The sequence below is a fragment of the Triticum aestivum genome, chromosome 5B, assembly GCF_018294505.1.
Source record: "Triticum aestivum cultivar Chinese Spring chromosome 5B, IWGSC CS RefSeq v2.1, whole genome shotgun sequence".
Taxonomy (NCBI): domain Eukaryota; kingdom Viridiplantae; phylum Streptophyta; class Magnoliopsida; order Poales; family Poaceae; genus Triticum; species Triticum aestivum.
This window is the reverse complement of record NC_057807.1, coordinates 114,815,225-114,838,741: the sequence shown is the minus strand read 5'-3', so window position 1 is coordinate 114,838,741 and position 23,517 is coordinate 114,815,225.

Here is a 23,517-nt window from a genome sequence, read left to right as displayed (position 1 = left end):
TCTGCACGCTCGTCTTACACAGTCTCGATGAGCAGTACATTTTTTAAAGTTTTATGGCGCCACCTACGTATTCTGCAGTACAGATGGAACTGGTAAATCCATGCAACTGGAGTACGGCGAGAGGGTGGAGGCTGGGGGGTTGATCTTCATCCTAGGTGGTGTTGGAGATACTCGCTGATTTAGTGGCTGTGGGAATAATTTCTCTGGTGATTCGACGCTGTTTTGCAATAGTAATTGGGAAGGTGTGAGGTTCATTTGTGCATGGAGCGGGAGGGCACAGTTGATTAGAGCATCTATTCGTATATGAAAAAAACAACAACCTTTTGCATCTTCGATGTCGAAAACACATCTTCAACAGATGGTGTAGATGCAAAAAAAAAATTACATCTCTGCCTTTCGAAGATGTAAACTGCAACACCCCGCGGTGTAAATTTGCATCTCCACCATACGAGATGAAAAGACGCAACGACTCCCGTTTGTTCGCCTCCCGCCCGCCGCCGCCATGGCCGACGCCGATGACCCCGCCGCCTTCTCCGACTCCGCCACCGGTGCCCCGACCCACCCCGCCGCGGCCGCTGCCTCCGCGCCAACTTTGCCCAATGCGGCCGCCTCCGCCTCCATGTCGCCGCCGCCCTGGATTTACCCCACCCCGGCAGGTCGCCGTTGCGCCGGAGGCTGCAAAGAAGTTGTGGGCTGCCAAGCCTCACGGTGGAGGCGTGAAGCGGCCGGCAGCGCGGGCGCAACCGGGGTGGAACTAACCTCGGCCGGCAAAAATCTCGAGGCCGGACGCGGCTACAGCGGGCGATTTGCAGCCGTCGCCGACCTTGGCGTCCTCCTCTGGCCACGGAGCTCCTTATCCACCTCCTCCGCTGCCGCCGCCGGCCACGGAGGAAGATGTGTCCACGCCGACGGCAACCGCATCCAACGTGTTCGATGATATGTCACAAATGTTAAAAAAAACGGTGCATCTTTTTGTTGTTTCAATTGTCGATTCCAATATAATGTGAAGTTGATTGCGTGTACGTCCATTTGTAGTCTGGATGATGAAGCTTTCATGCACGTGACAAATGTGACAAATGATGATTATTCACATTAGTATGCATCGCAAGAGTATGAAACTCCACAATATGATGATGACAATCTCGAGATTGATGATGAGGGCTTCGTTATGAAGGGAAGAACAACAAATTATACCAAAGCCGAAGATGTATTGATTTGCATCGCATGGATGAAAGTCTCTCAAGATGCAACCGTTGGGACCGAACAATCCACCAATGATGGGGTCACCTACTACTGGTGGGGTTAAGGACCTGACATCTAAGGTCCACCTGGGGTCCCACACCATCATTGGTAGGTCCCTGGACCATAGATGCATTCGGATGCGCATGACAAGAAATCCACTCGGATCCATCGACGACACTTGGATGTCTTCCCTCCAGTCTGCCTAGCGCCACCACCACTCGAAAAAAGAAGGCGCAAGGGCGACGTTGGGAGCTGCAACGGTCGAGTAGTCTTAAGTCGGACTTTAAGCATAGTCATGGCTACCGTTACCTGTAACTGTCGTAGTTATAGCCATTAAACCACCCTTGTAACGTGGGAGTAAAGAGGACGCGATGCACTTTATATAAGTCGCCCCCTCCTCCTTGGCAGGGGTTCAACATTCCTTGTAATCACACACCCAAGAGAAAACAAGCCTTAGGGCACGAGACGTAGGGATGTTACCTCCTCCGAGAGGGGCCTGAACCCATAAAAAACGAGTGCTACACCTGCGCCATAGCTAGGCTCTGCCCCTCTTTCGTACCCCTAGTACTCATTGTTAGGATCGTAACCCCGACAGCCAACACTTATTGGCAACACATTAAGGATTACTTCGATGCGCGCAACACTAGCGGCCACTATCGCTCAAGTGGCTTCCTTCGTCAATGTTGGGGCACCATCAACGCCAAATGTCAAAAGTAGGCGGGTTTCTTGGCAAATATTGATCACATGAACCCGAGTGGTTGCGTTGATAGTGACTTGGTAATAACCGTTTGTTCTTCCATGCTTTCTCTACTTTCTGCAATTGTTGAAATGTTGACTAGTTTGATGATGACATGTTGGGTGCTTTTTTTGGGTAGAAAATGATTCACAAGGTTTATTTCGAGATAGGAACAACAAAAGAGAGAAGAGGAAGAAGAAAGGAAGATATTTCACTTTTCATCATTGCTACAAAGAGATCAAGGATGAGAAGTTTTCAATGCTTCGAAGAAGAAAAGTGTGGTGGTGGAGGATGAAGAAGATGTCCCCGGTGATGAGAGAAGGAGCCCAACTCCTCACTCGGCAACAAAATCATATATGCCTGATGGAACTAAGAAAGTCAAGGGAACCAAGGCCGGAGATGATGATCTCAAGGAAGGATCTGATGCCATCGTCATGGCGAGGAAAGAATATGCGGAAGAAAAAAAATTATTGAAGCTCAAATAAATTGAGGAGGGGAGTGAAGCCAAGCGACGGAGGGAGGCGGACGAGGAGAGAAAGGTTGAGCTTGATGAGAGAAAAGTGGCGGCCAACGAGATGAAGATGGTTGAGGAGAAGGCATTCAAGTTTATGTTCATGGACACATCTACTCTTGATGCCAAGGAAAAGGCGTATGTCGAACTTTGTCGCGATGAAATGCTCATGAAGAAGCAAATGCTCATGAGAAGCATGATGGGATGAGGAATGGGAGATCCCATGCAAGGAATGGGAGGTGCCGTGGGAGGTGGAATGGGAGGGTACATGAACATGATGGGTGGTGCCATGAATGGTGCATTTGGTGGAAACATGGGAGGTGGCTTTGGTGGCAACATGAGCAGCATGAGAGGTGACTTCGGCGTCAAAATGATGAGTGGCATGGGAGGTGGCTTTGGAGGCAACATGATGAGTGGCATGGGAGGTGGATTTGGCGACAACATGATGGGTGGCATGGGAGGTGGGTTCGGTGGCAACATGAGCGACATGGAGGTGGCAATGAAGGTGCTTTCGGTGGAGTTCATGACAACGAGTCTTCAACGCAAGAAAACATTGACAAAGAAGCCATTGATGTGTTGGAAATATGCCCTAGAGGCAATAATAAAAGGTTATTATTATATTTCCTTATTCATGATAATTGTCTTTATTCATGCTATAACTGTATTATCCGGAAATCGTAATACACGTGTGAATACATAGACCATAATATGTCCCTAGTAAGCCTCTAGTTGACTAGCTTGTTGATCAACAGATAGTCATGGTTTCCTGACTATGGACATCAGATGTCGTTGATAACGGGATCACATCATTAGGAGAATGATGTGATGGACAAGACCCAATCCTAAGCATAGCACAAGATCGTGTAGTTCGTTTGCTAGAGCTTTTCCAATGTCAAGTATCCTTTCCTTAGACCATGAGATCGTGTAACTCCCGGATACCGTAGGAGTGCTTTGGGTGTACCAAACGTCACAACGTAACTGGGTGACTATAAAGGTGCACTACAGGGATCTTCGAAAGTGTCTGTTGGGTTAACACGGATCGAGACTAGGATTTGTCACTCCATATGACGGAGAGGTATCTCTGGGCCCACTCGGTAATGCATCATCATAATGAGCTCAAAGTGACCAAGTGTTTGGTCACGGGATCATGCATTATGGTACGAGTAAAGTGACTTGCCGGTAACGAGACTGAACGAGGTATTGGGATACCGACGATCGAGTCTCGGGCAAGTAACGTACCGATTGCCAAAGGGAATTGTATACGGGGTTGATCGAATCCTCAACATCGTGGTTCATCCGATGACATCTTCGAGGAGCATGTGGGAGCCAACATGGGTATCCAGATCCCGCTGTTGGTTATTGACCGGAGAACCGTCTCGGTCATGTCTGCGTGTCTCCCGAACCCGTAGGGTCTACACACTTAAGGTTCGGTGACGCTAGGGTTATTAGGAAGACTTGTATGTGATTACCAAATGTTGTTCGGAGTCCCAGATGAGATCCCGGACATCACGAGGAGTTCCGGAATAGTCCGGAGGTGAAGATTTATATATAGGAAATGCTGTTTCGGCCATCGGGAAAGTTTCGGGGTCACCCAGTATTGTACCGGGACCACCGGAAGTGTCCCGGGGGTCCACCGGGTGGGGCCACCCATCCCGAAGGGCCCCATGGGCTGAAGTGGGGAGGGGAACCAGCCCATAGTGGGCTGGTGCACCCCCCTTGGCCCACCCCCTGCGCCTAGGGTTGAAACCCTAGGGTGGGGGGGGGCGCCCCACTTGCCTTGGGGGGCACTCCACCCCCTTGGCCGCCGCCCCCCTGGGAGTTCAGATCCCCAGGGGCCGGCGCCCCCCCTGGGGGCCTATATAAAGGGAGGGGAGGGAGGGGCAGCCGCACCCCTGACTCTTGGCGCCTCCCTCCCCCTGCTACACCTCTTCCTCCTCCCGCGGTTGCTTGGCGAAGCCCTACCGGAGTACTGCTTCTCCACCACCACCACGCCGTCGTGCTGCTGCTGGAGTCTTCTTTCTCAACCTCTCCTCCCCCCTTGCTAGATCAAGAAGGAGGAGACGTCATCCGCTCCGTACGTGTGTTGAACGCGGAGGTGATGTCCGTTCAGCACTTGGTCATCGGTGATTTGGATCACGGCGAGTACGACTCCATCATCCCCGTTCTCTTGAACGCTTCCGCTCTCGATCTACAAGGGTATGTAGATGCACTCCTATCACTCGTTGCTTAGATGAAGTCATAGATGGATCTTGGTGAAACCGTAGGAAATTTTTTAATTTTCTGCAACGTTCCCCAAGAGTGGCATCATGAGCTAGGTCTATGCGTAGTTCTCTATTGCACAAGTAGAACACAATTTTGTTGTGGGCGTAGATGTTGTCAACTCTCTTTCCGCTACTAGTCTTATTTTGCTTCAGCGGTATTGTGGGATGAAGCGGCCCGGACCGATCTTACACGTACGCTTACGTGAGACAGGTTCCACCGACTGACATGCACTAGTTGCATAAGGTGGCTAGCGGGTGTCTATCTCTCCCACTTTAGTTGGAGCGGATTCAACGAAAAGGGTCCTTATGAAGGGTAAATAGAAGTTGACAAATCATGTTTTGGCTTTAACGTAGGTAAGAAAACGTTCTTGCTAGATCACCTATAGAAGCCACGTAAAAACTTGCAACAACAATTATAGGACGTCTAACTTGTTTTTGCAGCAAGTGTCTTGTGATGTGATATGGCCAAAAGTTGTGATGAATGATGAATGATATATTGTGATGTATGAGATCGTGTTCTTGTAATAGGAATCACGACTTGCATATCAATGAGTATGACAACCGGCAGGAGCCATAGGAGTTGTCTTTATTTTTGTATGACCTACGTGTCATTGAAGAACGCCATGTAAATTACTTTACTTTATTGCTAAACGCGTTAGCCATAGAAGTAGAAGTAGTCGTTGGCATGACAACTTCATGAAGACACGATGATGGAGATCATGATGATGGAGATCATGGTGTCATGCCGGTGACAAAGATGATCATGGAGCCCCGAAGATGGAGATCAAACGAGCTATATGATATTGGCCATATCATGTCACTACTATATAATTGCATGTGATGTTTATTATGTTTATGCATCTTGTTTACTTAGAACGACGGTAGTAAATAAGATGATCCCTTACAACAATTTCAAGAAGTGTTCTCCCCTAACTGTGCGCCGTTGCTAAAGTTTGTCGTTTCGAAGCACCACATGATGATCGGGTGTGATAGATTCTTACGTTCACATACAACGGGTGTAAGACAGTTTTACACATGCAAAAACACTTAGAGTTAACTTGACGAGCCTAGCATGTACAGACATGGCCTCGGAACACAGAGACCGAAAGGTTGAACATGAGTCGTATGGAAGATACGATCAACATGGAGATGTTCACCGATGATGACTAGTCCGTCTCACGTGATGATCGGACACGGCCTAGTCGACTCGGATCGTGTAACACTTAGATGACTAGAGGGATGTGTAATCTGAGTGGGAGTTCATTAAATAATTTGATTAGATGAACTTAATTATCATGAACTTAGTCTAAAACCTTTGCAAATATGTCTTGTAGATCAAATGGCCAACGCTCATGTCAACATGAACTTCAACGCGTTCCTAGAGAAAACCAAGCTGAAAGATGATGGCAGCAACTATACGGACTTGGTCCGGAACCTGAGGATCATCCTCATAGCTGCCAAGAAAGCATATGTCCTAGATGGACTGCTAGGTGAAGCACCCATCCAGAGAACCAAGACGTTATGAACGCTTGGCAGTCACGTGCTGATGATTACTCCCTCGTTCAGTGCGGCATGCTTTACAGCTTAGAACCGGGGCTCCAAAAGCGTTTTGAGCAACACGGAGCATATGAGATGTTCGAGGAGCTGAAAATGGTTTTTCAAGCTCATGCCCGGGTCGAGAGATATGAAGTCTCCGACAAGTTCTACAGTTGTAAGATGGAGGAAAATAGTTCTGTCAGTGAGCACATACTCAAAATGTCTGGGTTGCACAACTGCCTGTCCCAGCTGGACATTAACCTCCCGGACGAGGCGGTCATTGACAGAATCCTTCAGTCGCTCCCACCGAGCTATAAGAGCTTTGTGATGAACTATAATATGCAGGGGATGGTGAAAACTATTCCTGAAGTATTTTCAATGCTGAAGTCGGCAGAGGTAGAAATCAAGAAAGAACATCAAGTGTTGATGGTCAATAAAACCACCAAGTTCAAGAAGGGCAAGGGAAGGAAGAACTTCAAGAAGGACGGCAAGGATGTTGCCGCGCCCGGTAAGCCAGTTGCCGGGAAGAAGTCAAAGAATGGACCCAAGCCTGAGACTGAGTGCTTTTATTGCAAAGGGAAGGGTCACTGGAAGCGGAACTGCCCCAAATACTTAGCGGACAAGAAGGCCGGCAACACTAAAGGTATATTTGATATACATGTAATTGATGTGTACCTTACCAGTACTCGTAGTAACTCCTGGGTATTTGATACCGGTGCCGTTGCTCATATTTGTAACTCACAGCAGGAGCTGCGGAATAAGCGGAGACTGGCGAAGGATGAGGTGACGATGCGCGTCGGGAATGGTTCCAAGGTCGATGTGATCGCCGTCAGCACGCTACCTCTACATTTACCTATGGGATTAGTTTTAAACCTTAATAATTGTTATTTAGTGCCAAGTTTGAGCATGAAAATTGTTTATGGATCTCGTTTGATACGAGATGGCTACTCATTTAAATCCGAGAATAATGGTTGTTCTATTTATATGAGAGATATGTTTTATGGTCATGCCCCAATGGTCAATGGTTTATTCTTAATGAATCTCGAGCGTACTATTACACATATTCATAGTGTGAATAGCAAAAGATGTAAAGTTGATAACGATAGTCCCACATACTTGTGGCACTGCCGCCTTGGTCACATTGGTGTCAAGCGCATGAAGAAGCTCCATGCTGATGGACTTTTAGAGTCTCTCGATTATGAATCATTTGACACATGCGAACCATGCCTCATGGGCAAAATGACCAAGACTCCGTTCTCCGGAACAATGGAGCGAGCAACCAACTTATTGGAAATCATACATACCAATGTGTGTGGTCCAATGAGCGTTGAGGCTCGCGGAGGATATCATTATGTTCTCACTCTCACTGGTGACTTGAGTAGATATGGGTATGTCTACTTAACGAAACACAAGTCTGAGACCTTTGAAAAGTTCAAGGAATTTCAGAATGAGGTAGAGAATCAACGTGACCGAAAGATAAAGTTCCTACGATCAGATCGTGGAGGAGAATATTTAAGTCACGAATTTGGTACACACTTAAGGAAATGTGGAATCGTTTCACAGCTCACGCCGCCTGGAACACCTCAGCGTAACGGTGTGTCCGAACATCGTAATCACACTCTATTGGATATGGTGCGGTCTATGATGTCTCTTACCGATTTACCGCTATCATTTTGGGATACGCTCTAGAGACAGCTACATTCACTTTAAATAGGGCACCGTCTAAATCTGTTGAGACGACACCGTATGAATTATGGTTTGGGAAGAAACCTAAGATGTCGTTTCTAAAAGTTTGGGGATGCGATGCTTATGTCAAGAAAGTTCAACCTGAAAAGCTCGAACCCAAGTTGGAAAAATGCATCTTCATAGGATACCCTAAGGAAACCATTGGGTATACCTTCTACTTAAGATCCGAGGGCAAGATCTTTGTTGCCAAGAACGGATCCTTTCTGGAAAAAGAGTTTGTCTCGAAAGAAGTAAGTGGGAGGAAAGTAGAACTCGATGAAGTACTACCTCTTGAACAGGAAAGTAGTGCAGCTCAGGAAAATGTTCCTGTGATGCCTACACCGACTGGAGAGGAAAATAATGATGATGATCAAGGTACTTCGGATCAAGTTGCTACTGAACTTCGTAGGTCCACAAGGACACGTTCCGCACCAGAGTGGTACGGCAACCCTGTCCTGGAAATCATGTTGTTAGACAACGGCGAAACTTTGAACTATGAAGAAGCGATGGCGGACCCAGATTCCAACAAATGGCTTGAAGCCATGCGATCCGAGATAGAATGCATGTATGGAAACAAAGTATGGACTTTGACAGACTTGCCCGATGATCGGCGAGCGATAGAAAACAAATGGATCTTTAAGAAGAAGACGGACGAGGATGGAAATGTTACCATCTATAAAGCTCGACTTGTCACTAAGGGTTATCGACAAGTTCAAGGGGTTGACTACGATGAGACATTCTCTCCCGTAGCGAAGCTGAAGTCTGTCCGAATCATGTTAGAAATTGCCGCATACTATGATTATGAGATATGGCAGATGGACGTCAAAACAGCATTCTTTAACGGACATCTTAAGGAAGAACTGTATATGATGCAGCCAGAAGGTTTTGTTGATCCTAAAGATGCTAACAAAGTATGCAAGCTCCAGCGATCCATTTATGGGCTGGTGCAAGCATCTCGGAGTTGGAACATTCGCTTTGATGAGATGATCAAATCGGAGAAGCCCACGTTTACAAGAAAGTGAGTGGGAGCTCTGTAGCATTTCTCATATTATATGTAGATGACATACTCTTGATGGGAAATGATATAGAACTTTTGGACAACATTAAGGCCTACTTGAATAAGTGTTTTTCAATGAAGGACCTTGGAGAAGCTGCTTACATATTAGGCATCAAGATCTATAGGGATAGATCGAGATGCCTCATAGGTCTTTCACAAAGCACATACCTTGATAAGATTTTGAAGAAGTTCAAAATGGATCAGTCCAAGAAAGGGTTCTTGCCTGTGTTGCAAGGTGTGAGATTGAGCTCGGCTTAATGCCCGACCACGGCAAAAGATAAAGAAGAGATGAGTGTCATCCCCTATGCTTCAGCCATAGGATCTATTATGTATGCCATGCTGTGTACCAGACCTGATGTAAACCTTGCCGTAAGTTTGGTAGGAAGGTACCAAAGTAATCCCGGCAAGGAACACTGGACAGCGGTCAAGAATATCCTGAAGTACCTGAAAAGGACAAAGGACATGTTTCTCGTTTATGGAGGTGACGAAGAGCTCGTCGTAAAGGGTTACGTCGACGCTAGCTTCGACACAGATCTGGATGACTCTAAGTCACAAACCGGATACGTGTATATGTTGAATGGTGGAGGAGTGAGCTGGTGCAGCTGCAAGCAGAGCGTCGTGGCGGGATCTACATGTGAAGCGGAGTACATGGCAGCCTCTGAGGCAGCGCATGAAGCAATTTGGGTGAAGGAGTTCATCACCGACCTAGGAGTCATACCCAATGCGTCGGGGCCAATCAAACTCTTCTGTGACAACACTGGAGCTATTGCCCTTGCCAAGGAGCCCAGGTTTCACAAGAAGACCAGGCACATCAAGCGTCGTTTCAACTCCATCCGTGAAAATGTTCAAGATGGAGACATAGATATTTGCAAAGTACATACGGATCTGAATGTCGCAGATCCGTTGACTAAACCTCTCTCGCGAGCAAAACATGATCAACACCAGAACTCTATGGGTGTTCGATTCATCACAATGTAACTAGATTATTAACTCTAGTGCAAGTGGGAGACTGTTGGAAATATGCCCTAGAGGCAATAATAAAAGGTTATTATTATATTTCCTTATTCATGATAATTGTCTTTATTCATGCTATAACTGTATTATCCAGAAATCGTAATACACGTGTGAATACATAGACCATAATATGTCCCTAGTAAGCCTCTAGTTGACTAGCTTGTTGATCAACAGATAGTCATGGTTTCCTGACTATGGACATCAGATGTCGTTGATAACGGGATCACATCATTAGGAGAATGATGTGATGGACAAGACCCAATCCTAAGCATAGCACAAGATCGTGTAGTTCGTTGGCTAGAGCTTTTCCAATGTCAAGTATCCTTTCCTTAGACCATGAGATTGTGTAACTCGCGGATACCGTAGGAGTGCTTTGGGTGTACTAAACGTCACAACATAACTGGGTGACTATAAAGGTGCACTACAGGTATCTTCGAAAGTGTCTGTTGGGTTGACACGGATCGAGACTGGGATTTGTCACTCCATATGACGGAAAGGTATCTCTGGGCCTACTCGGTAATGCATCATCATAATGAGCTCAAAGTGACCAAGTGTTTGGTCACGGGATCATGCATTACGGTACGAGTAAAGTGACTTGCCGGTAACAAGACTGAACGAGGTATTGGGATACCGACGATCGAGTCTCGGGCAAGTAACGTACCGATTGACAAAGGGAATTGTATACAGGGTTGATCGAATCCTCGACATCGTGGTTCATCCAATGACATCATCGAGGAGCATGTGGGAGCCAACATGGGTATCCAGATCCCACTGTTGGTTATTGACCGGAGAACCGTCTCGGTCATGTCTGCATGTCTCCCGAACCCATAGGGTCTACACACTTAAGGTTCGGTGACGCTAGGGTTATTAGGAAGACTTGTATGTGATTACCGAATGTTGTTCGGACTCCCGGATGAGATCCCGGACATCACGAGGAGTTCCGGAATAGTCCGGAGGTGAAGATTTATATATAGGAAGTGTTGTTTCGGCCATCGGGAAAGTTTCGGGGTCACCCAGTATTGTACCGAGACCACCGGAAGTGTCCCGGGGGTCCACCGGGTGGGGCCACCCATCCCGGAGGGCCCCATGGGCTGAAGTGGGGAGGGGAACCAGCCCATAGTGGGCTTGTGCTCCCCCCTTGGCCCACCCACTGCGCCTAGGGTTGAAACCCTAGGGTGGGGGCGAGGGAGGGGGGGGGGGGGGCGCCCCACTTGCCTTGCGGGGCACTCCACCCCCTTGGCCGCCGCCCCCCTGGGAGATCAGATCTCCAGGGGCCGGTGCCCCCCCGGGGGCCTATATAAAGGGAGGGGAGGGAGGGGCAGCCGCACCCCTGACTCTTGGCGCCTCCCTCCCCCTGCTACACCTCTTCCTCCTCCCGCGGTTGCTTGGCGAAGCCCTGCCGGAGTACTGCTTCTCCACCACCACCACGCCGTCGTGCTGCTGCTGGAGTCTTCTTCCTCAACCTCTCCTCCCCCTTGCTGGATCAAGAAGGAGACGTCATCTGCTCCGTACGTGTGTTGAACGCGGAGGTGCCGTCCGTTCAGCACTTGGTCATCGATGATTTGGATCACGGCGAGTACGACTCCATCATCCCCGTTCTCTTGAACGCTTCCGCTCTCGATCTACAAGGGTATGTAGATGCACTCCTATCACTCGTTGCTTAGATGAACTCATAGATGGATCTTGGTGAAACCGTAGGAAAATTTTTAATTTTCTGCAACGTTCCCCAACATGATGATGATCATACCATCGTCCACAGTGGCACTAGTGACAACAGAGAGGAAGCAAACTGAGTGATGTCTGCGTGCATTTTCATTAGTTGGACCAACAACTTCGTTTGAGACACTTGACTTTTGCATGTAGGATTTAAAACTATGGTTGATGATGCACTTTCATTGCAAGAATTATGAAAATTCAATGTGCAAATGCGGCTGTGTAGTGGCTGAACAGCAGCAGCGCAGCCAGCGGCCGGTTTTACATCTCTAGTTTGCATCTACTATTGGAGTAGCTGCTTTACATCTCCGTTTTGCATCATTTGTTGGAGTTGACACTTTTTTGGAGATGCAGAAGGCACTTTTTGGAGATGAAAATTTTTACAACTTCTGTTTTACATCTCCAAATTGCATCTTTCATTGGAGATGCTCTTAACAGTTGCTATGGCTAGTGGCTGCTGTGGCTGAAATCACTATTTTGACCTTGTCAGCGATCTTTGTCGCAAACTAAACTCGTCATGAACGTATTTCACGATCTGACCCTTTTAGCAATGCCACAGCCCGCGGCGTTTCTGCCCGACATAGAAACGCCGAGCTAGCTAGCGTTTTTGCCTTGGCCACTGCCAGGCCGAGCACGCGTTGCTCGCTGATGTGGCAGGCCAAAAACGCCGAGCTCGACATCATTTCTAGAAACGCCAGGGCCAGTGGCGTTTCTGGTCCAGATATTTTAGGTGGCCATGGGCCTCTCACCCGCCACTCACCACTCACTCTCTTCTCCCCCATTGGCCTATCCCGAGCTCTTGCCATTTTTCCTCTTTGTGTCCCTCACATTGCCCCTCTCAAATCCTTGCAAATCGATTGGGTTGGTCCGTGGATCCGGTGTCATTTCTGTTCGTCGAGGTAACCTTCTTCATCTCACAAATTTTTATTGGTTGGATTTGTCTATTTGGATTGTTTTGTTCATTGGTTCCTAACCCTAGTTTTGAACATGCTTCTATAATATGATGTTCTTGATTATTGTTGTTCCAACAGTGTGCATTGTCATGTTGGCAAACAAACCATATTGTTTGGGTTATGCCTAATGTTAAGATTTCACTACAAAAAAATACACTTCCGTGATGATACGTGATTGTCACAGTAGGTCGCGTTTTTTGTCATGCATGTATATCCATGACAAATTTATGACAGAATCAAGATAGTCATACCTGTGCTGTCGTAGAAGTGTTCCATGACATTACCAAAATTATCATCATGGAAGTGTCCACTTCCATGATGATAAATCACGCGTCACAGAAGTGCTTTCGTCAAGGGTGATCGACACGTGGCATCCACCGTAACGGAACACCGTTAAGCTATCGGGTCGGGTTTTGGATCCGATAACCCGTTAACAGCCCCGAGCAATGGGGATTTTCCATGTGTAAAATCATCATTGGCTGGAGGAGACACGTGTCAAGTCCGCGCTGGCACAGGTGTCACTCATCCAATGGGCAAGACGCGCCTATGATATGTTGACACGTGGACCGGCCCATCAAGTTTAAATGGGCCGGCCCAACTAAAGGCCCACAAGATTTTGCAGACCATAATGGGCCGGCCCAGCTAAAGGCCCACGAGATTTTGCGGACCATAATGGGCTGGCCCAGCTAAAGGCCCACAAGATTTTGCGGGCCATAATGGGTCGGCCCAGGTAAAGGCCCACAAAATTTTTGTGTGCCATAATGGGCCGGCCCAGGTAAAGGCCCACAAGATTCTTGCGGATCATAATGGGCTGGCCCGGCTAAAGGCCCACGAGATTTCGCCGACATTAATGGGCTGGCCCAGCCGTAGGCCCACAAGAATTTGAGGACCCTAGTAGGCCGGCCCATTAACTGGCTGCCATGTTTTGGGCCAAATGCCGGCCCATATTTGATCCGGTCCATTAATGGCCTGCCACGTTCCGGGCCTAATAGTGGCCCATATGAGATCCGGCCCGTTAAAAGCCTACCACGTTCTGGGCCAAATTACGGCCCAGATCAGGTACGGCCCTTTAAGAGGCTATGGGCTCAATTATGGCCCATATCAGATTCGGCCCGTCAACTGGACACTATGCTTTTGGGCCCACTTGCTAGAGGCCCACTAAGTAATTCAGCCTGATATTAGTTTTGGCCTCTTAATGGCCCGTTTAACATTTCAGCCCTATATTAATTTCGACCTGTTAAATGCCCGTCATGTAGTTGGGCCTAACTACGGCCCGGTTTGCATCCGGCCTGCTCGCAGCCGATATCTGATTGGGCCAAACAAGGACCGAGACAATTTTGGCCTGTTAAAAGCCCGTGATTTGATTCGCACAATCATGGGCCGGGGTTCATTTCGGGCTGCTGCCAGCCCGTTAGCTGTTCGGCATGTTTCAGGCCCAACCTACATCGTGGTTGCATGACGGCCCGATTATGTACCGTAATTTCACGGTTTTGGCCGGTTTACTGCGAAGACAGGATATATATATATAGTAAAATAACTACAACATCATGAATAAGAAAAAACCTAGACTATACAATAAAGAAATTACAACATATTACATCCACTGGGAATCAAAGTTCGCCACTATGATAATAAAGCACAAGCAGACAACAGATTACATACACTGGGCATCAAAGATCGCCACCAGTGCAAATAAACATGCCGACAAAATAATATACAAAAACGGCAGCACTTCAATAGAGTTCAAGAAAGGTTAGCCCTGCTGGGGAGCTGCAGCGCAAGCAGCTGAGCAAGATGATGAGACTGCGCTTGTTCAACACTTAAATCTTCCTCACTCTGAAAGATAAACAAGCAGACAGATGACAGGTTTTGCACATAAAAGTATCAGTGCTGACAATTCATCACATTTCTTACTGACGAATAAAGTGACACAATTTAAAATTGCATTAACACAATATGGTATTGTTCAGATCAAGACATGGCAGGAAATGACATTGTGAAGGAGTTGGTAGCTTCACGACACCACTGGATTACAGATCAAGAACTCATAAGTATCAATGGTTAGTGTGCTGTCAATTTATCCCATTTCAGATTGGCAAATAAAGAGACGGTTTAAATAATACTCCCTCCGTCCGGAATTACTTGTCATCAAAATGGATGTGTCTAGAACTAAAATACATCTAGATACATCCATTTCAATGACAAGTATTTTCGGACGGAGGGAGTAGTAGAATGATATGACATTGTTCATAGTTAAGACATTGCAGAATATGACATTGTGCTGTAGTGGGTAGGTTCACCACACCACTGGATTACGGATGAAGAACAGAAGCATACATGCAGTGCAAAAGAAGATCACTTGCTCTGTATAGTTTAATTTACATGGTATGAATAAGGAACTTGGTTGTACAACTGAAAACTTAAATTGAGAAAGGACAAACTTTTGTTTATGAACTACATAATAAACTTTAAACATGCAATTTGATGCAAACACCAAAAATAAACAGCTGTTGCAGTCATGCCTAACCAAATATATACAACAAAGTTTGAAGGCTTGAGATGGACAAACTTACATTATTGGTGAAGACAGGCTCTATAAAGGCCTTGTCCATGCTGATGGGGGGGGGGCAATTCAAGAAGTTTACCACAGAATCTTCTTCATAAGCATTGCCTTTATTCTACATTTTGTTAAGAGTAAATATAGATGTGATAATATACGAAAAAATGGAGAATATTTAAGATAAGATGAAGAGTGATGCTACATAACCAAGTAGCTATAAATGTAAGTGCAGCGATACAGGCAAAAGGTACAGCCAAGAGCAATGCACAACTAAACTTCTTCAGTACCAACCTTATGGTAAGAGTAAATATAGATCTGATGTGTAGAAAATGGAGGGCAAAGGAAAATAAGCTGCAGAGTGATGGTACATGAACAACTACCTGTCATTATAAGTACACTGATAAAGGACAGCATGTACTTACAAGAACAATGCAGAGCTAAAAAAACATTGGCATTGGATATATTCTACACTAATGTAACCATTCATACAGATCAGATAATTTGGAGCGAACAATTGATAAGCAAGCTATCATGCATACTGCTGTCACATAATGAACCAGGTATGTATGCAAGTACAGTGATACAGGACAACAGGTACTAACAAGAGCAAAGCAGCGGGCAACATATTTGCGATATCCTGTCGTTCTTTTCAAACCGGAATTCTTCTTCGAGCAGATTTCCTGCAAACAAGATCCGTAAGGCACATGCGGAAAAGTAGAAGTTCAAATTCTCATGTGATTTCATAGACAGTACCTCATCCTGGGAACGAGACTAGTGCATAACAAGGTTTTTCCATTCAATGTCTTCTAAATTTAGCACAGGAGACTTCATCGGAAATTCGTTTATAGATTTGCCACCAAAGTGTGATTTCCTCAGGTAACACCGATACTGCTGCAATGCTTCCTTGAAAAGCACAAGCAAGCTTTGCTCGTCATGACTATCCAGATTGACCCTCGCCTAGTTACAACAATGTAATGTAAATCATTGATGTGTTCAATCAGCAGAAAACAGGAAAATAATAACCATGAATAATAGCACTTACACGTAAGTTGGACAGGAAGATGTGAAAATGGTGTTTGTCTTCACAATAATCTTCCCATGATGGGAATATATGCACGTAGTCCCTAACAACATTGAAAGCATTGTCTTTTAAACTGGGAATAAATGGAATGGGGTTCCAATCTGCAGGAATTGGCCGTCTCTGCAGTTGGGATAGGTCTTCGGCCGGTGGACTTGCTGTACTTTTTGCTGGAGTGGGATTTTTCTGTGGTACAGCTGGTGCTATGGCAAATGAAATCGGTATACCTTTTGCTGGAGTGCAGGTCCTGTGTGGTGGGGCTAGTGGTGTGGCCAGTGAAGTATGGGTACAGTCTGCTGGAGTCGGTCCTACGTTTTGTGTCACTGGTTTTACAGCCAATATAAGTGGGGTGCTGTCTGTTTTCTCCGGCACCACCACGTTTTTCAAGGACTTTGCTGGTGCTCCTTCAGGTTTGGCAATCACCCTCTTCCTTTTTGATGTCTGATGCACACGAACAACATTTGAGTGGAAAAACATGGTATGATGACAGATGGAATATGTATTGATAATGGATGGGCATGGCATCTCGACATATATGATGAGTAAACTAAGCAGATGGCGGTGCAACAAAGTAGAAGAAATGCAAGACAACATATGCAAGATACCCGCAATCAATAAAACATTGCCAAATTAGAACAGGCACCTTGATGGGTGAACAGGACAAGCCATCTGCCTTTGAATCAAGGTTAGAATAGTCATTAGGATCATATTTTGAACAAGAGTCAACAGGTGGGGAGCGTATGAGTTTCATTGCATCCAGAATGGCACTCAATGCCTTGGTGCCAATTTTGTAAGTCATTGCAGTGTTTAGCTTCAAGAGTGGACTGCTGCTAGTGCGACACAAAGCAGCTACACAGATCATAGTGTAGATATAACGGGAAAACCTTAAGCATCAGAGTAAAATCAGCAAAGTGGAACTTGCTGGAATATATGTGCTAGTATTGCCGGTACGGCTAGAAAGGCTTCGGATACCAGCTCTCTTCAAGTGAAGGTGCGGTACTGTTAATATCAGTATAACTCTCAAAGGCGACACAGCTCCGCGCATTTCCTTGCTATTCTTATAGGATTCAAGTGGGCAGGCCACTACAAATCCTATTCCTATGTTTACAAGATCCTACGAATCAAAGAGGCTCAAAGTGTCCATCACAACCGACCGTATAGACCTCTACACTGCAAATGTCCCTGCTCATCTTCAGTACAAGGAACATACTGTACTACTAGCATACTCCCTCCATTCCAAAATATAAGTCTTGGTAGAGATTTCCACTATGGATCACATATAGATGTATCCAGATACATTTTAGAGTGTAGATTCACTCATTTTGCTCCATATGTAGTCCATGGTGGAATCTATACAAAGACTTGTATTTAGGAACAGAGAGAGTACATATTAAAGAAGAACGGAAGAGGAACATGGTAAAGAAGAGCAAGCAGATTTTGGATAATAAAATGTTGGTTGCGCAGTGCCCACACAAGATGAACCAGAGTGCATTAAGAATGCAACTCCCAGCTGTATCTCGACCATTTCAGGCGGTTGGATGAAGATCCTACATCTCCTAACCCTTCTTCCTCGTCTATTAATTCTTCCCATACAGAACACCGCACGGGCCGCCGGCCGGACCACCGGCCCCCACCGCCTGTGTTCCTCCGCCACCCCCACCCCCACCCGCGTCGAGTTTTCTTCGTTCGGCGAGGCCCCACAACCACCCGAGCCCCTTGGATCGCACCGGCGAACTCCGGCGAGCTCTGAAAAATCGACTGACCCAATTTTGAAATTTAGTCTACTGTGATTTAACTAGTGTGGAATATAAAAGGGGAAAACCATAAGAATTGGGAGTATAGTGTTGAGCGTGCCATGGCGGATCTGAAGGTGCGAACCGGACAAAGGCAACTTCGCAACCAAGACAAGAAATCAGAGTAAAGCAGTGGCGATCTATTTTCTTGCTGCGATAAATAAGTTGAGCAGATACAAAAGAGTACCTCCTCTGGTGCGGCACCGTGTACGCATCTGCTGAGAATTTGATGGTGCTGCGGTAGCGATGGCTGTCGGCGGCGTGGAAGCAGATCTAGGAGGGTAGACGGTGGCGGCGGGGCGCGATGGACGAGACAGTCGTAGGAGCGGCGCCGGCAAGGTGGACGACGGCGGGGATGAAGCGAGAGGACGAGATGCAAGGATCCCGGTCCGAAGGCGTGGATGAGAAAGGTCGATCTCTTGTAATGGACGGCGCGTCGGGGTATCAGCTCCGGCATGGTGGAGGAGGACGGCGGTGGATGGGGTGGCAGACGGCGGCGGACTGAGGAGGGTGGGATGGAGAGGGTGTTTTGGCGCCCACGGAGTACGAATGGGGAAAAGGGAGGTAGAGAGGAAGGGGGAACCATGTATTCAGGGCGCGCTTGTCTCAAATGCGAGGAAATTTACAAACTTAGCCCCCGTTTCAAATTTCTACTACATCACAGCAACATTAGTCGGTTGGGGATAGGACGGTAATCTCGCATACACCGAATATTTGCCGATGAGAGTTTGTTTTTGATGCCCACCGTGTATGAATATGAATTAGAGAGGGAGTCGATTTCGGCCGAGGGCACACTGTGTTTCGGCGCCCACCGTGTATGAATCTGGGTGTGAGGCGGTTACGTCACGTTTGGGTGAAATTACAAACCTACCCCTATTGAAACCTATAGAAATCCAGCAGATAGGCTTTGCGCGGCAGGGATAGGCAGTAGTGATTTCCATCTCGCAGAATTTGGTTTCGGGCGGGGTTACTGCAACTTTCCCCGCTTCGTTCAAATTTTGCACAGTGCACGTTTACCGTGCCAACTCAATTCGAATCCCGTTTGTATTCTACTATTTTTTTCAGGCGGGATCCATTTTCAATTGGAATTACATTCTATATACATCATTTTTTTATATATACTTTCAAAAGCACAACAAAGAATTCCGCTCCTTTATATTTATAGTATGATTTACAAATACAACGATCTCGAAATCTGAAGGTTGAATTCGAAAAAATTTAACCAAATTATGTTCTACTAAAATGTATGGATCAGTAATATCTACATATTAAATAACATAGATGTGCGTGAATTCATATGAGTATGCATGTTTGATAGATCAATTTTGGTTCGAGTATGGATTACATGTATCATCATCTCGAATTCAAATATTTGAATCCCTTTTTTGTTCACTCCTTTCACGCCCATCTCTCTCGCATGCATGCTCCTTCAGGTAGCTATCACTCTCTTTTCTCCAGCTCGCCCGCACGCTCAGTTCATGTTTCTCCTATCCTCGCAAACATGGTCTCTCGACGTCTCCCTTAAGAAGTGTCACACTCTCCCTATCATTATACATTACACGGTTTTCATCATCTCTCACGTCTCTACTGTTCTCTGGTATCACTCGGTACCTAAGCTTTCTTTTTCACCGCCACACACACAGTCTCCACTCGTCTTTCACTTTGTCTTTCTCTCTATGGGATTCTCTCACACACCCTATATGTCTCTACATATGACTCATACCACTAAAATTACTCTCTCTGTCCTGTAGACACAACATTTGTTGCGGTCTCCTTTTCGTCTCCATCCCAGACTGACATTATTCATTTGTTTACCGATCAGACAACCTCGACTACCGTCTCCTCTATCTCTCTCTCACAGACACACACACACACAACTCCTGCTTCCACTCCCCTTCCCGACTACCGTCTCACACACACACACACAAAACTCTCGCTTTCGCACCACGACTCGTATTTCTCTCACAAACTTTTATCGACTAGCTAGCCTCTAGATAGGTTTATACACCCGCACACTCGTGCTTCCACCATCGCATACATGTCTCTCTCCCGCTCCTTGTATCCATCTAGCTTTTTCTTCCCTTCTTGAGACACGCCCTCTCGATCGTGCACACACACACACTATCACCTCATTTTAAGCTGATACCTATTGCACACACACTACTTGTGTCTTTGTCACACATGCACTCCGTCCTCCTCCACTCTCCCTCTCTCTCACACACACATGGGCTTTTTGCAACAACTAGCAAGATGCCCATGCGTTGCACGGAACATCAAGATGCATTTGTATGAGTAGTTTATCTTGTGGGGGAAAAGGATGAATGAGGGAAGGCCTTATTTGCAAATGTGGAGAGGGGTGTGGGTATCTTTTTTGAGAAATTGCCATAGTTTCCTTCCTATCCGTCAGATATAGATCGGACGTCCTATATTGCAGGATGGCAGGCACACGATCATCACTGACAATGCTTTTTATAAGAGTAGGGATAAAAAATAGAGTTGGTGATGATGGTGGGCCTGCCATCCTGCAATGTTGGTCTTCCGATTTATATCTGACGGATAGGAAGGAAAATATGGCAATTTACCCGCACTCTTCACCACATTTGCAGATAAGGCCTTCCCTCATTCATCCTTTTCTCCCACAAGATCTTGATGTTCCGTGCAACGCACGGGCATCTTGCTAGTAAGAGTAGAAATTAGACATATACCACTTCTCGAATCTTGAAACCAACAACATTCCTCCCTTATCTCATCAAAACTGCCAAAAGGAATATATTTTGAGTGAAACATAACATATTTTTTAGTGATATACGTATTTCAAAACTAGACTTTTTTTCTATCAAATCGGTGAATATGTATTAATCTACTTTGATTGTGTGGCAACGCATTGGCACATTGCTAGTAGTTATTATAATTTTTTGGACAAACGGTGGAGTACATATACGAAGAGAAGAGGCGCACGCACACAGTCAGCCTCTCGCTGTCTCGCACACATGAGTGTTACGTTAAGGCGACGTTAACAAATAAACCCTAAAACCCTAGGCGCACGATTGCTGCATTCGCGGGTACCGGGTACGTGGTGGAGCACCTTTGTAGGAGTTGATGGTCGGGACCACAGGTGAACGACTTGGAGCGCGGTGGCTCGCCAGTTGCCACAGATCGAGTAGCCACGTTTAAAATATCAGTTTTTAGCGGGGTTAAGAGTTCCGATTTTCAATGGCACGTTATAAGTAGTAAGTAGTTTTTAGAACGATTGGTATGGAGCGAAAATGGAATTCATAGTACTACGTACCTCCTTGGCATATGGTTGTATGGGTTTATGTTGCGAGATGTTGAACCTTGTAGTTCTAGGGCAAATACTGTGGTTTAGATTTAGATGCTGGTTTTCAGTAATCGGAAGGGGAAACCCTTCTTTGATTAAAAATAACTAGTACCTCCATTCTGGTTTACTAGTCCCCATCATACTTTGGGTCAAAGTTTGTCCATGAATTTTACTTGTAAAATGTGAATGGAAAACGAGATTTTGTTATACCCAAACAAAAAAGGACTCGAGGGAGTGATTGCTCTGACATGGACGCGACCGCTCATAGCGCATGCATTGAACCGGCGCACCGGCCAAGAGGGTCGCACTCGCTGCAGGCCCGGCTGAGCACTCCTCCTCGCCACGTGCAACCAGCTTAAGACTGCCCCGCCTACCTTCATTGAATCCGCGTGTGTGCCGGCAACACATCCTTCCACGAGCCGGCAGGCATTTTAGAACAGAAAACATGACTAAAATATAATTAATTTACGCATGGTCTTGACTTGTTGTGCTCGCACTGGTAGCAGGAACTAGTAGAGGTTTTTCTTTATTTATAACTCTCCTCACATTTTTTTGGCTTTGAAGTGAATCATGGTTGTGGACATTATGTATGAATGTGCAGATATCTGTGAACATGAGTTTGATGTGGAAGTTGAACTTGGAATGTCGGGCTTGCGCGTGAACTATACCATGTCCAATGCTTCGTTTGTTATTGTTTGGAAAGTAATTGCTGTTATTACATGACCCGGAAAAAAACATTTTGTGCCACATCAGTAGATGCGCAGACATCACAACAGGCATGCTGACTGGATAAACATTTGAACCTAGCTATTATGAAGGAAATTTTGTATTGACAACAGTTTTAGATAGCAGGAGACGCCTAGCCTGCTCTGCCTCTGCTAGCTTATTTCTGGCTTCTTCCATCTCTTCTTTGGCTTGGGTGAAGAGAGCATCTGATTGCTCTTTTCGCTTCTTCAGGAACTCAGCTACATTCTCAAGGGCTGCTGCATGCTTTCTTTCAACCTTTACTAATGCCACGAGGACACGAACAACTGACGACTCCACCTGGCTTGTGTGTAATCCAGCATCATCTGGGAATTTGCACCTTGTGTCTAATCCAACATCATTAGGGAACCGGCACCTTGTGTGTAATCTAGCCTCATTTTGGAAACATGATCTCGAGGTTGACCGTACTTCCCTCCTCGCAGGAACTGCATCCTGACATGAAGTTACTTCTTTTTTAGATCAATACTCAGAGAAACCTAGATCCATTTAGTAGAAGCCAGATAAACAGAACTCGGAGAAGTGAATTCAAAAGGAAAAGAAATATAAAAACAGACTACAAGGTGAGAACACCCACTTCCTACATCAAGTTAGAGACGAAAGCATTAGGATGATTAAGACTCTTCTTATGTTGGAGCATCCCGAGGAGGAAGAAGAAAGGACACACACAAGAGCTTGAGGTAGAAGAAGAGCGCACAGGGAGTTTTGCGGCACCGTACACACTTGTGCCTTTTCTCTGTTTCTTCTCAACACAAATGAATCGGATACATGCGTTTAAGTAGCCAGACTACACATCACACACGCACCCACTAACCCCACTACGTTGCATGCACACGCGACGGCCAAGCCAGCTGCTTGATCCGATTATTCTTGCATGTACAAGCTTGAGTCAGATCCAAGTTTTCAACAGACTTGAGCTTGCCCACAACGGCACACTTGACGCACGTCTCAACTGAATGCGTCCGCTTCTAGCTCCACGCTGATCTGCCGCCAGACTCGGCCGCTCTGACTCCACGGAGCTGTACGCACATGTTGCTAACAACCATATCCATGCAAACTACACGACGTGCATGCTACTGACCAGCTGATGCTAACTCAACTAACTAACTCACTCTATCAACCAGCTTTGCACCGTGTACGTGATCACAACTTAACGTACACAACCTGCCGCAGCTTAGACTAAATGCATGACCGAAACTAATGCGACGAAATAAACATGATGAATACCTAGACAACAAGGTAAACTCTATCAATCAC